The sequence below is a fragment of the Dendropsophus ebraccatus genome, chromosome 6 (genome assembly GCF_027789765.1).
Source record: "Dendropsophus ebraccatus isolate aDenEbr1 chromosome 6, aDenEbr1.pat, whole genome shotgun sequence".
NCBI classification, from domain to species: Eukaryota; Metazoa; Chordata; class Amphibia; order Anura; family Hylidae; genus Dendropsophus; species Dendropsophus ebraccatus.
The window spans coordinates 126,736,769-126,751,588 of record NC_091459.1 but is presented as its reverse complement, the minus strand read 5'-3'; positions in this window follow the sequence as shown (position 1 = coordinate 126,751,588).

Genomic DNA, 14,820 nt, shown 5'->3' with positions numbered 1-14,820 from the left:
CTGTGTGCTCTGGGAAGCTCTGATGCGGGGGCGCGCTGACGTGCCCGCATCAGAACCCTTTGGCCGGAAAGATAATCTGGCCGGTACTTAAGTACGGTCTCTTACGATGTGTGAACATAGCCTAAGGTGCATACACACAGATGAATTATATATTCGCCCGGGTATCTGGGACATGGAGGGCCCTACAGCACAGTCATCAGGGCACACTGCAGGAGTCTCTGGTGGGTCTGCTGAGGACACTCAAAAAAACAAAGAGAAGCGGCATGCTGACCCTGTCCCATCCTGCACTGACCTGTATCTGTCACCACTATTGTGAATAACAATAACTACAACTCTCAGCATGCCCTACACTTCTGCAGCTCTCAGCATATGCTGGGAGTTGTAGTTCCTAGAGGGACAGCCTGTTGAGTTGTCTGTTCATATCTACACCCCCTCTCGATCGACCACTATGTCATCAACACACTCAGCTCTACACAGGTTCTGTACACCATATAAATTACAGTACAGTTACATCAGGTGACTTACAGGAGACGTCTTCTCTGATCGGAGTTCTTCCCTTTTCATTTTCTTTTCCATCTGCCCTGGGCCGTTATGAGAACTTCTCCGAGCCACGAATCCACAGAATCTGCCAGACAGACATATTAGGCTCCACACTCTGTCACCATCCTCATCTCTACCAACTGCACATCTGTATTGGCCCCTTTACACCCACATTTAGTGGGTAGGCTGACTCTATGTGATCCCATTTTAGTATATGGCCTTCCTCTCTGTCGCCCCTCCTTATAGATAGCTTCCTTATGTTGCCCCCCCCTTATAGATGCCCCCCCATGTTGTCCCCTTATAGATGGTCCCCTATGTTGCCCCCCCCTATAGATGGCCCCCTCTTCCCTTATATTGTCCCCTTATAGATGGCCCCCTTTCCCCCAATGTTGTACGTTTATATCCCCCTCTCCCCCTTTGTTCTCCCCTTATAGATGGCCCTCTCCCCCCCCTATAGATGCCCCCCTCCCCCCTTCCTTATAGATGTCCCCCTCCCCCCCCCCCCCCCCTTCCTTATAGATGGTCCCCCTCTCCCCCCTCCTTTATAGATGCCCCCTCTCCCCCCCTTCCTTATAGATGCCCCCCTCTCCCCCCCTTCCTTATAGATGTTCCCCTCCCCCCTTCCTTAAAGATGCCCCCTTCTCTTCTAGATGCCCCCTTCTCTTCTCCCCCCATTCCTTATAGATGCCCCCTTCTCTTCTCCCCCTTCCTTATAGATGCCCCCTTCTCTTCCCCCCCCCTTCCTTATAGATGCCCCCTTCTCTTCTAGATGCCCCCTCCCCCCCCCTTCCTTATAGATGCCCCCTTCTTCCCCCCCTTCCTTATAGATGCCCCCTTCTCCCCCCCCTTCCTTATAGATGCCCCCTTCTCTTCCCCCCCCCTTCCTTATAGATGCCCCCTTCTCTTCTCCCCCCTTCCTTATAGATGCCCCCTTCTCCCCCCCCCTTCCTTATAGATGCCCCCTTCTCCCCCCCTTCCTCATAGATGCCCCCTTCTCCCCCCCCCTTCCTTATAGATGCCCCCCTTCCTTATAGATGCCCCCTTCTCCCCCTTCCTTATAGATGCCCCCTTCTCCCCCCCTCCTTATAGATGCCCCCTTCTCCCCCCCCCCTTCCTTATAGATGCCCCCTTCTCCCCCCCCCTTCCTTATAGATGCCCCCTTCTCCCCCCCCCCCCCTTCCTTATAGATGCCCCCTTCTCCCCCCCCCCCCCCCCCCGTCCGAGGAAAGCAAGTTTAAAAAAAAGAAAAAAACTCACCTAACAACACCTTCCCCCGTCGAGCCTTTTTCCTGTCACCCCGTCTGATGCGCGGCTGCCGTCTGATGCCGCGTCCTAGCCCCGGCAGCGCGCGTATCATAGAGTTCTGTGTGGGCCTGTGGCCGCGACTTCCGGCACACGTCTCTGTGCCGGAAGTCGCGGCCGCAGCACAAGCCCACACAGAACTCTATGATACGCGCGCTGCCGGGGCTAGGACGCGGCAACAGACGGCAGCCGCGCATCAGACAGGGGGTGACAGGAGCGCTGTGGACCGATCCCGTGCTCCTCCTGGCCCAGTGACTCCTTTTCCCTATGGTTGGGGAAAGGAGTCTCCGGGTCGGGAGGAGCACGGGACCGGCCCCCGGCTACAGCACCCGGGAGGCATGCTCAGCCGCCGGGTGCTGCAGGATATGTAAGCTCCAGGGGCCTGCGTCACGGGACCCCTGATGCGGCGGGGCCACGTAGCAGCTGCTACGGCGGTAGTTCCGCCAGTGTGTATATATATATATATATATATATATATATAAATCTCAAGACTGATATTACTAATAATAATAGAATATAGGAAATATTATCACGAAATATTATGTATTGCTGCCATACTGTTACTAACCAAATTCGGTATACTGATACCAATATTGCCAATAGTACTATTACACAAGGGGCAAATATTGCCACCACTACCATCACCACGATATTTTTACTGACCAAATCCAGTATGCTAACTCCAATAAAACACTGTACCAGATTACAAGTAGCAAATAATACCCCCACATACTGACTAACACCACCACATACTGACTAACACAACCACATACTGATTAACACCACGGCTGCTAGTGAATAATCCACTGTACTCAGACCACTATCACCTCATCCAGTCATATAGAGGTGGACGCAGTTCTAAACAGGTTCTGTACTCCATATACATTACAGTGCAGATATATTTAGTGATTCACAGGGGGCATCTTCTCTGATCAGAGTTTTAATCTTCTTCTGCAATGGGCCATTATGAGAACTTCTCCGAGCCACGAATCCACAGAATCTGCCAGACAGACATATTAGTCTCCTCACTCTGGCACCATCTCTCTACAAACTGCACATCTGTATTGGCCCCTTTACACCCTCATTTAGTGGGTAAGCTGACTCTATGTGACCCCTTTATAGTATATGCCCCCCTCTGTGTAGTCCACTATAGTACATGCATCCCTCTGTGCATGCCCTCTTGTATACTGTGTATTCCCCCTTACAGATAGCCCCCAATGTTTCCCCCTTATAGATGGCCCCCTGTGTTGCCCCCCTTATTGATGCCCCCATGTTATCCCCCATGTGTTGTCCCCCATGTATCCCCCTTATAGATGACCTCCTGTTATCCCCCTTATAGATAGCCCCCTGTTATCCCCCTTATTGATGCCCCCATGTTATCCCCCATGTGTTGTCCCCCATGTATCCCCCTTATAGATGACCTCCTGTTATCCCCCTTATAGATAGCCCCCTGTTATCCCCCTTATAGACGCTTCCCATGTTGTCCCCCTTATAGATGCCCCTCATGTTATCCCCTTATAGATGCCCCTATGTATCCCTCTTATAATTCTAATAATTTACCGGGAGAACTGCAGCTTACTGGTGTCTGAGCCTGACGGGCTCCTGGGCCCTAGGCGCTGGGCCACTGTACAGTGGAACCGGCTGAACAAGCTATAGCACCGCCACTGCACACACACGCACACACACTAATGGTAGTTGGGAAAGTTTACTGAAGCTTTAGCAACCAATAGAATTACTACTTTCATTTTCAAAGGGAGCTTGAATCTGATTGGTTGGTAGGTGAGGCTGCCTCAAATCATATCCAGAGAAATAAATGGTAGACCCCACCCCTACCCCCCTCCCTAACTACATACTAGAGGTATACAGGACCCCCTGAACTATACACTACAGGTCTACATAACACACACACCCACTCACACACTATTAACTACAGGTATACAGCCACCCCCAACTATACAGGTGTACTGAACCCCACCCCTAACTATACACTACAGGTATATAGGACCCCACTACTATGCACTAGAAGTATACAGGACACCCTCCCTCCCAAATTTACTATACAAGGTATTTAGCTACACTTTCCACCACATGCTGAACCCTGGCACAAGGGAGACAACAGACCATTTGGTTTAGGCAATCTTGGCACCAAATTATTCTGTCTGTCTTTCACATTATCAAGCTGTCTTGGCATACCTACAATACCATGCCTCCCACTACTAGTTGGACTGTTCTCTCAGTTGTTGGGAAGAACAGGATCCACTACAGTTGCCATTTCTGTGACTAACATCCTTTCATTATCACCAAACTTGGCAATTTTGCTTGGTAATACATTAGAAGAACCCTTTATAATTTATATAATTTTTGATATGTTATTACATAGGCAAAGTTAGATAAAATCCTAATATAGACTAATTATGGGAAATGCACATATAGTGCTATTTCCATCAATTTAGTAGTTCAGATAAAAAATGTGACGTCACAAACCCTGTGCACTGTACAGTATGTACCTAATGTGTTCAGCAGGTGGCGATGTTTAGTGTAGAAATTACATGTGAAAAGAGGGAGCATGGGATGGTGTTATATCAAAGGCACTTATGGTTGGAGAGGAGCTGGAGGGACATTTAATGATGCTGGGGGGGGGGGGGGGCTAATGCAGGCACAGAGTCTCCTGTCAGGAGGGGAGCTGGATCTAGAGGAGCCCTGGCAGTGAGGAAATCACCCGGAAGGAGACCCTGTACACCAGCAACTACAGGGGTTGGTTTGGGATCGGCAACCCTGCAAGCTGGTGCAATTGTATAACAGAGGAGCCTGGACTTCCGGGCTCCTCTCTTCTGCGATTGCACAAGCTTGCAGGGCTGCCAGTCCCGATCCACCTACTGCAGTTGCCCGTGTACAGGGGCTCCTGCGGGGGACTCCCTCACTGCCCGTACCCCTCTATATACAGCTCCCCTCCTGACAGGAGACTAAAATCATCACTAAATGTCCCTCCTGCTCCTCTCCAACCATAAGTGCCCTTGATATGCCACCATTCTCTGCTCCCTCTTTTCACATTTAATTTCTACACTATGCGGCGCCACCTGCTGGACACATTATGTACATACAGTGCACAGGAGAAAATGAAGCCTATCTGAACTACTAAATTGAGGCAAATAGCACTATACACTATGTTCCAAATTATTATGCAAATAATATTTTCTCATATTTTCAAAAATTACCTATATGATTTGCAGTCATTATAATTTTCCAGTCATCAACTATAGGAGTATAATTGAAAGGTTTTTGAACAAACTGCCTATGATAACAGTATATTTAAAAAAAATGCATGTTCTAAATTATTATGCACAGCAGCGTTTTCAACCTTTTAATTTTTATTGAGAACAGAAAATGGTCATTACTGACATTATAGGCATTGGCAGATTATTACAAATTGAAATCAAACAGTTTTCAAGTCAAAAATTTATTCTAGGTGATGTCACATTTGCACATGGGAAAGGAGCTTCTGAACTCTCTTGTCCATTGAATTTGTTAGTTTTTGGATGGTTTCTGCTTCAATTGTTTTGCATGAGGACAGAATACCCTCCCAGAGCTGTTGCTGTGAACTGCCTCCCTTCATCATAGACACTCCTTTTGATGATGCTCCAGAGGTTCTCAATGGGGTTGAGGTCAGGGGAGCCTGGGGGCTACACCATAGCTTTGTCCCCTTTTATGTCCATAGCAGCCAGAGATGCAGATGTGTTATTTGTCGCATGAGACGGTGCATTATCATGCATGAAAATGATCTTGCTGCGGAATGCATGGTTCTTCTTCTTGAACCATGGCAGGAAGTGCTCTTTGAGAAACTCCACATAGATGATGGAGTTCATCTTTACCCCTTTAGGGATCCTAAAGGGGCCGACAATCTCTCTCTCCATGATTCCAGCCCAAAACATTACTCCACCTCCTTGTTGGTGCCGTAGCCGTGTTTGCATGAGATGTCCATCAACCAACCATCCTCCACTCTATCCATCTGGACCATCGAGCGTTGCACAGCATTCATCGGCGAACAAAACAGTTTTGAAGTCAGTCTTCGTGTATTGTTTGGCCCACTAGAGCTGTTTCTGCTTGTGTGCAGTGGATAGAGGAGGTCAACAGGATGGCTTTCGCACATCTGCAAACCTCTGAAGGACCCTACATCTTGTTGTTCGGGGGGGCGTTGGAGGCACCAGCAGTTGTCTGCTGCTATGACAAGGCATTTTTGCAGCTGCTCTTTTAACTTGACGTAATTGCCTGTTAAAAAGAGTACGCAATTTTCCCTTATCAGCGCGCACACGTGTGTGCTAGGAATCAGCTACATACAGTACTTTTTGATTGTGCGATGATCACGATGAAGTGTCTTGGCAATGTTGATTGCAGTCATGCCTTGACCTAAACACTCCACAATTTGTTGCTCCTCAGCAGCCGACAGATCCTTTTTTTTCCCATTTTGGCTCAAAATGTAGGCTGCTTAATAATGTGGCACCTTTCATTGGACACGCCTGCCAAACTAAGTAGCACAATGTGTCTACAATTGCTTTAAGTAATATAAAGAGCCCTGACCTACATTACCATCAATGAGTTTAACTGACAAACAAAAAAAATTCTTACCTTATCACTTCTTAAAGGGGTAGTCCACCCAAAAAAAATTTCTTTCAAATCAACTGGTGCCATGAAGTGCCAGAGATTTGTAATTCACTTCTATTAAAAAATCTTAAGTCTTACAGTACTTATCAGCTGCTGTGTGTTGAGCAGGAAGTGGTGTTTTCTTTCCTGTCTGACAAAGTGCTCTCTGTTGCCTCCTTTGTCCATGTCAGGAACTGTCCAGAGCAGTAGCAAATCCCCATAGAAAACCTCTCCTGCTCTCCAGACTGGAAATAATACAACTTCCTGTTGGGCATACAGCAGTTGATAAGTACTGGAAGGCTTGAGATTTTTTAATAGAAGTAAATTACAAATCTCTGGCACTTCATGGCAGCAGTTGATTTGAAAGAAAAAAAATTTGGGTGAACTACCCCTTTAACACTTTTTGCATTATAATTTTGAACATAGTTTATGTGTATTAACATTTTTATGCGTATAATTGTTTTATGAAAACAATGACTGTGTTCTGGAACAAATGGTGTTAAAACACATGTGATAGATGTTGTGATCAATGCTCTTTGTCAAAATGTGTCAACTTGTACTGCAATAAATGGAAGCTGATTTTCCCATATTTTGAAATGATGGACTATATATTGTCAATATTCACTAACTGTTGGGTTCCAGCCGTCTGTGGAGGTAATGACGGGAGGCCTTCTTTATGTCAGAAAAGTGCTTTATAAGGGTGATGCTGTGGATATCGCCTATCTGGACTTCAGCAAAGGCTTCAATAAAATTCCCCATTAAGAGAAGTTAGAGAAAATTGGACTTGGATAGTTCAAATCCCTGGATAGTTCAGTGGATTTGTTGATGGCTGAAGGATAGATATCAGAGGGTTGTTGTTAATGGTGTATATTCCGAGCGGACACTGGTTACTTGTGGTGTGCCACAAGGTTCTGTTCAGAGTCCTAATCTTTTTAATATGTTTGTAAGTGACATAGGAGAAGGTTTGGTAGGTAAGGTTAGTGACATAGGAGAAGGTTTGGTAGGTAAGGATAGTGATATAGGAGAAGGTTTGGTAAGTAAGGATAGTGACATAGGAGAAGGGTTGGTAGGTAAGGATAGTGACATAGGAGAAGGTTTAGTAGGTAAGGTTAGTGACATAGGAGAAGATTTGGTAGGTAAGGTTAGTGACATAGGAGAAGGTTTGGTAGGTAAGGATAGTGACATAGGAGAAGGTTTGGTAGGTAAGGATAGTGACATAGGAGAAGGTTTGCTAGGTAAGGTTTGTCTGTTTGCTGATGACACAAATGTGCAATAGGGTTGATATTCCTGGTGGTGTCAGTAATATGGAAAATGATTTAGCTTTGCTAGATAAGTGGTTCAAACAATGGAAATTGAAGTTCAATGTTTCCAAATGTAAAATAATGCACTTAGGGAGGAGGAATCCTCTATCCAAGTATCATATCAGCAGTTCTGTGTTGGAGAAGGATTTAGGGTAGTAATTTCTGAAAGCCTTAAAATGAGTCTCCAGTAAGTAGGAAAAGCCAGTCGTATGCTGAGCTGTATGTATATATATAATGGTATGCTGGGCTGTATTATAATCGTATGCTGGGGTGTATAGCTAGAGGTATAACCAGTAAGAAGAGGGAGATTGTGATCCCACTGTATAGAGCTCTAGTGACATCACATCTGGAATACTGTATCCAGACCTCACCAAAAAAAGGATATTGATACAATAGAACGTGTCCAAAGACTGGCTACACAAATGGCGGAGCGTGTGAGGCATAAAACATATCAGGAAAGACTTAAGGATTAAAATCTGTATAGTCTGGAAGAAAAAAGAGAAAGGGGGGAAAGGACTAAAAAGTGTTCAGGAGGGAAGTGTTTTTAGAAAAAAAAATGAACTCGAGAACAAGAGGACACAGTGAGAGGTTAGTTGGGGGAAAGATCAGAAGCAACGTGAGAAAATATTACTTTACTGAAAGAGTAGTAGATGCTTGGGACAAACTTCTAGCAGATGTGGTTGGTAAATCCACAAAAGCAGAATGTAATCCTGCCTGGTATATACATTTATCTATCCTTAGATAATAAGAGGGGAAATACTAAAAGGGCCGACTAGATGGACCCAGTGATCTTTTTCTGCCGACAATCTTCTATGTTTCTATCTTGGTTCAGCAAGTTTGGTTTGCTAATCTCTACTGTACATTAGGGAACATCTCTGAACGCTAGAACTGAAGATCAAGTGCTACAAAAATGTTGGAGGTGCACTTTATGGCATGCAGGTTGGTACTGAGTGATTACAACTATTTCATGGTTCCAGATGGGTTTTGTTCACTGAAAGACCTGAAAATATAGCCAGCTCTGACCTGAGCCCTGTATACTGTATGTAAGTACTTGTTTCTTTATCAACATTAAGCTGTATTTTGCTCACCATATGGAAAGATATGTCCAAATTGGAATCCTAATCCATGTGGTCATCAGAAGATACACGACCTTCAACTCTAAATATTTTACCATAACCAAGTGCCTTTTCTCCCCCACAGGTTCCTCTGAGGATATGTTGCCCCTTGATCCGGTCTCAGTTCTCTTATCCATCATAGTATGTATTTTCTTGGTAACTGTTCTATACAAAGAGAAGGAAGATGTACCTCAGAATTATCCTCCCGGGCCAAAGCCATTGCCGATAATCGGGAATATTCTCAATTTAAATGTTTAGGAACCTTACTTATCATTTCAAGAGGTAAGATCCAAAGATTGAGAACAGTTCAGTGATTTGGATTCCTTTTAAAGCCAATGATATCTACAAGGAGAAGTTCCTATTTTTGATTATCATGTAATAAGTGAAATACCATGTTGACCATCTAGTATGGCTATAATTCTTGTTTCAATGTTTGTCTACATTGAAATGATTTTGTTCGTCTAGTATTATATCCAGTTATAACTGCCTTATATTATTACCATAACACTAGGATACAGAGTCTGAGAACAGGATGCACATAAACACTCCTGTCACATATGAAGAGTCTGGTGTCATAATACTCAAACATGTGAGATTAAACTAAATAACACAATATACTCATAGAACCTCCTGCTCCAGAGTCAAAAGTTTCTTCAGTTCCATCTGCTTGAATCTAAACCTATTATTACACTGCACAATTTTCTTTGTAAGTAAGTGCTCATCTCCCCGTTTTACATTCTCTTACGGAGCCTTTCACACAGCTCAATGATTATGCAGCCCTTGCTGTATATACTATAAAATTATTACTTCTCCATCCTCCCTCTGTCCGCCTGCCTGTCCCCCACTCACTGTAGCCACTGCTGACACTTTTGAAGCCTTCTGCGCACACTGACTATCATCTCAGTGGCCAAGACCTGCCAGTGCCGCCCACAGTGTTTGGCTTAGCAGTCTGTCACTGCACAGAAGGGTTAGGAAATGTCAGCGGTGGCAGCGGTGAGCAGGTAACAGGCAGGAGGACACTAGGGAGCATGAAGAGGTAAGTATTTTTTTTATATTATTTTTTTTTACTCTCATCAGCCACCAACCACACACCTCCTATTACACAAAGCGATGCACAGTCGGTGGCCGATGATTTCTAAACTCAACAACAATGAAAAACAACAATCAGCCAAGGATCGTCTCCTTGGCTGATCATTCTCTTTATTACATGGCTGATTCTACCCGATTGGGCAGACAATCATTTTGTATAGTAGGACCCTAAGGGCTGTATAAATGTACATGTATGAAAATTTCAGCTAACCCCATCTTGCTATGTGTTGCCAGTGGGGAAAAAAATACACAGTTCTTGTTCAAGAGGTGCCTTATCTTCCCCTTTAAATGAGTGTACCACGGCTATTTGCAGGTTAACAGTCTCTGGGTTGGGGTGCTTGTTTTAGGAAACTTTTAGCAGACAGATGGGGGACTATATGAGGATGCACTGCAACAGGAAAAATTGGACTCTGCAGTTGAGGACCTACTGTATACAGCATTGGCTTAAATGGGTTATCCAGTGCTACAAAAGCATGGCCACTTTTCCCTCATTCTTGTCTCCAGATTGGGTGGGGTTTCAAACTCAGTTCCATTGAAGTAAGTGGAGCTTAATTGCAAACCACACTTGAACTGGAGACAAGAGAGAGGGAAGTGGCCATGTTTTTGTAGCGCTGGATAACCCCTTTAGGTGCGGACTGAAGTCAAACAAGAAACTGTACTCATAGAGAGAACCAATCTTGCTGACGACACTTGTGCGGCTCATGAAGGAGAATTGGCACCAACTTGGTTCTGGTGCTGTCTCTATATTATGAGCTTGGTTCTGGTACTTTGTTGTATAAACATGGTTCTGGTGCTGTTTTTATTGTATGAACATGGTTCTGGTGCTATGTATAGGTATGGGTATGGTCCTGATACAGTATTTATTGTATGAACATGGTTCTGGTGCCATGTATAGGTATGGGTATGGTCCTGATACAGTATTTATTTTATGAGCATGGTTCTGTTGCTGTTTTTATTTTATGGGTGCATTAAGGGTTAAAACCACGCCATCAGTATACTGTATATTGGTAAAAAGTGGTTATGCCAGACAACAAAGTGACTGATCATGTTTATAAAGATACTGTTAGATCCTTACCTCACCATGTTCCAGTGTCGTCCTCTTTGGCAGCTGGAGCACCGCCATGGACCTTCAGGAGGCTCGGTCCTCCTCACAGCTGAATTACAGTTACTAGTTGAAAAACTGGCAGGTTTCCCTGACAGTCAGTATTTATGACCACAGGTGTTTGTAGTGGAGGTCAAGGGGCAGGTCCAATCACGTTCTGGACTGGGTCCCTAATCTCCTATAAAGTGTTTGTCCAGAATCTTTGCTATCAGTCTCACCTGAGCATGCGTACCCTTTATCTTTGTCTCTGTATCTCTATATCTCGTCTCAGCATTTGTACCTCTGAATACGCTTTGGATTGTGGCTCTGTACCATGTTGTCTGTTAGGTTTGACCCCGTTCTGTACAACCATCTCTTGGTGTTTTATCCATCTTGCTTCCATTTCCTTGCAGGGAAGGGAGATATACAAGGAGGGGATGGATACAGGGAAGGAGGATGGATGATGGGTAGGTTCTATACATATGCATTTATGTTATGTTATGAACTTGTCTAGGCCGGTTGTGAGGCCTCAACTGTTCTTGCTGTCACCAGATCCTGAGGTAGACTGTTCCACAGATTCACAGTTCTCATGGTAAAGAAGGCTTGTCGCCTCCGGAGATTGAACCTTTTTTTCTCCAGGCGGAGGCAGTGCCCCCTTGTCCTTTGAGGGGGTTTTACCTGGAACATCTTTTCCCCATATTTCTTGTAGGGACCATTTATATATTTAAATAAATTAATAATATCTTCCCTTAAACGTCTCTTCTCCAGACTAAACAAATTTATTTATTTTAATCTTTCCTCATAACTAAGGCTGTATTCCCACGTTCCGTGTTCCTGACGGAACACGGACGAGGAATGGCTTTAACGGAGTCTCCCCCGCCCGGACAGCATCTGTGATAAGATGCTGGGAGCGGGAGAAACTGTACTGATATGCGCCGCACTGTAATGAAGCTCCTCATTACCTACAGCGTATGATCAACTCGTCTAGCTGAGACTTGTGGTACTTCTACCTGCGCTCCTTGCATAGAAGTTTGTTTTTGTTCTGCCTGGTCCTGACAGAACTCTTTGGCTGCTATTTAAGTCATCCTGTAACATCTGCACATCCTCCATAGACTGTACTGTACTACAAAGCTTGGTGTCATCTGCCAAGATAGAAATATTGCTGTTAATTCCATCCTGAATATCATTAACCCCTTAGCGACCCATGACGTATCTGATACGTCATGGTGCCGCGGGGGGTGTTCAGAGCGGGGTCCCGCCGGGACCCCGCTCTGAACGGCGCTGATCCCGGCTGACACGTGCAGCCGGGCAGTGTCTCTGTTAGCCGGCGCGGGTCCCGTTGCCGCGCCGGCTAATTAAGCACTTCAATGCAGCTGTCAAACCTGACAGCTGCATTGAAGTGCTTTATGCACACTATCCCTGGTGTCTAGTGGGTCGGATCTCCCCCCCCCCCCCCCCGCGATGCGATCGCGGGGGGGAGATCCGTTCTTCTACCCGTGCCGGGCCTCAGCGTCGGAATGACACTGATCCCGGCTCGGCAATAGATTGCTATGGCCTGCAGCAGGCCATAGTAATCTATGACCGATCTCATGGATCTTTGCTGTGTATATACACAGCATTGATCTCTATGAGAGATCATTGCTGTGTATATACAAGCCCCCCAGGGGGGCTTCTAGTCCATGTAAAAAAAAAAGTAAAAAAGTGTTTTTATTAATAAAAAATCCCCTCCCCTAATAAAAGTCCAAATCACCCCCCTTTTCCCATTTTATAAATATAAATTAATAAATAAACAAATAAATAAACATTTAGTATCGACGCACACGTAATCGCCCGAACTATTAATTAATCACATTCCTGATCTCGCACGGTAAACGGCGTCAGCGCAAAAAAATTCCAAAGTGCAAAATTGCGCATTTTTGGTCGCATCAAATCCAGAAAAAATGTAATAAAAAGTGATCAAAAAGTCATATATGCGCAATCAAGGTACCGATAGAAAGAACGCATCATGGCGCAAAAAATGACACCTCACACAGCCCCATAGACCAAAGGATAAAAGCGCTATAAGCCTGGGAATGGAGCGATTTTAAGGAACGTATATTTGTTAACAACGGTTTGAATTTTTTACAGGTCATCCGATACAATATAAGTTATACATGTTATATATCATAGTAATCGTAACGACTTGAGGAACGTGCATAACAAGTCAGTTTTACCATGGGACGAACGGCGTAAATGCAAAACTCCCCGAAATCAAAACAAATTAGTTTTTTTTCAATTTGACAGCGCAAATGATTTTTTTCCGGTTTCGCAGCATATGTTATGGAAAAATAATGCCTGTCATTACAAAGTACAATTGGTTTCTCAAAAAATAAGCGCTCATATACGTCTCTAGTTGAAAAAATGCAAGCGCTGTTGACTTTTAAACTTAAAATGGAATAAGCAAAAGCGCAAAAACGAAAACGATCAGCACTACATTTGCCTTACGCCAGTCCCTCAGCACAATACCAGTCACCAAAGAATCACTGAATATGTCATACAAGGGTAAAGAAATTACAGAACTGAATTCCCTAAGAACTCTGGGGTGTAATCCATCAGGCCTTGGAGCTTTGTTTACATTCAGTTTATTTAACTTATCTTGGACCATATCTATAGTAAGCCTGTTCAGTACATTACACATTACATGTACTGTATAATGTATTTAAAATTTCTGATCATGATAAACAAACTCATCTTTCCCTTAGATAGTGTGACGGATGTTGTAGGCAGTGCACGAGTGGAGTGGGTACTGCCAGGATTATCAAGTACAACGTTCACTTTATACAAAGCCTTCTGGTAGACCAGACTAGAGGTAAGACGTCTGTATATAACGTCAGATTGCTGCTTATAGTTCTCTCCTGATCAGTTCATCCCTGAATTAGAACTTTGGATACTATAGATTCTAGCACCAGGTGAGTTATTCTTTATGTCTGTTTATGTTTTTATAACCAAAAAGAAGTTTGTGGACAACCGGAGAGCTAAACTAAGCAGATAACAATGTATACCTTAAAGGGGTTGTCCAGTCAAACCACGACTTCTTTCTTCTATTAACAGCAGCACTCTTGTCCCCAGTTTGGGTTTAATGGTTGTGACAGTAACGCTTTAAAGGGCATCTCCGGCCAAAATGTATTTTTTAATATGTTATTACATAAGCATAGTTATACAAATTCCTAATATACACTAATTATGTGCAATGCACATATAGTGCTATTTCCCTCAATTTAGTAGTTCAGGCAGGCTTCAATTTCGAGTGTATTTACAAACATTGTAAAGCACAGTATATGTAGAAATTACATGGTAAAAATAGCTGGGGCCTTTCCTGTGCTACGGTGCACACCCCCAACCTCCCCCGCCCTGACAGGAGCCTGTAGTACAAAATTACACCCACCCCCCCACCCCCACCCCGAAAAACCCTCTGATTTCATCACAACACAGCAGCCTTGTCCTATGTTCCCGACGCTAGCTGACACCCCCACCCCCCCACCCCCCGGCCATTAAAGGAGCCCCCCAGTAAAAACATTCCTCCCCCCCCCCTTAAAGACCAAAGATTTAGTTAGCTAAATCCTCATTATTTTTTTTTTTAATATATCTATAGAGCAGGTTTTTATCGTATGTACGCCAGGGGGAGTATAAGTGGTAAGCACTTGCACCTGAAGGTTGCTGTTGCACTTACTTTTTTTCTAACTCTTTTCTTACTCTTTCTAATGCGAACATGACT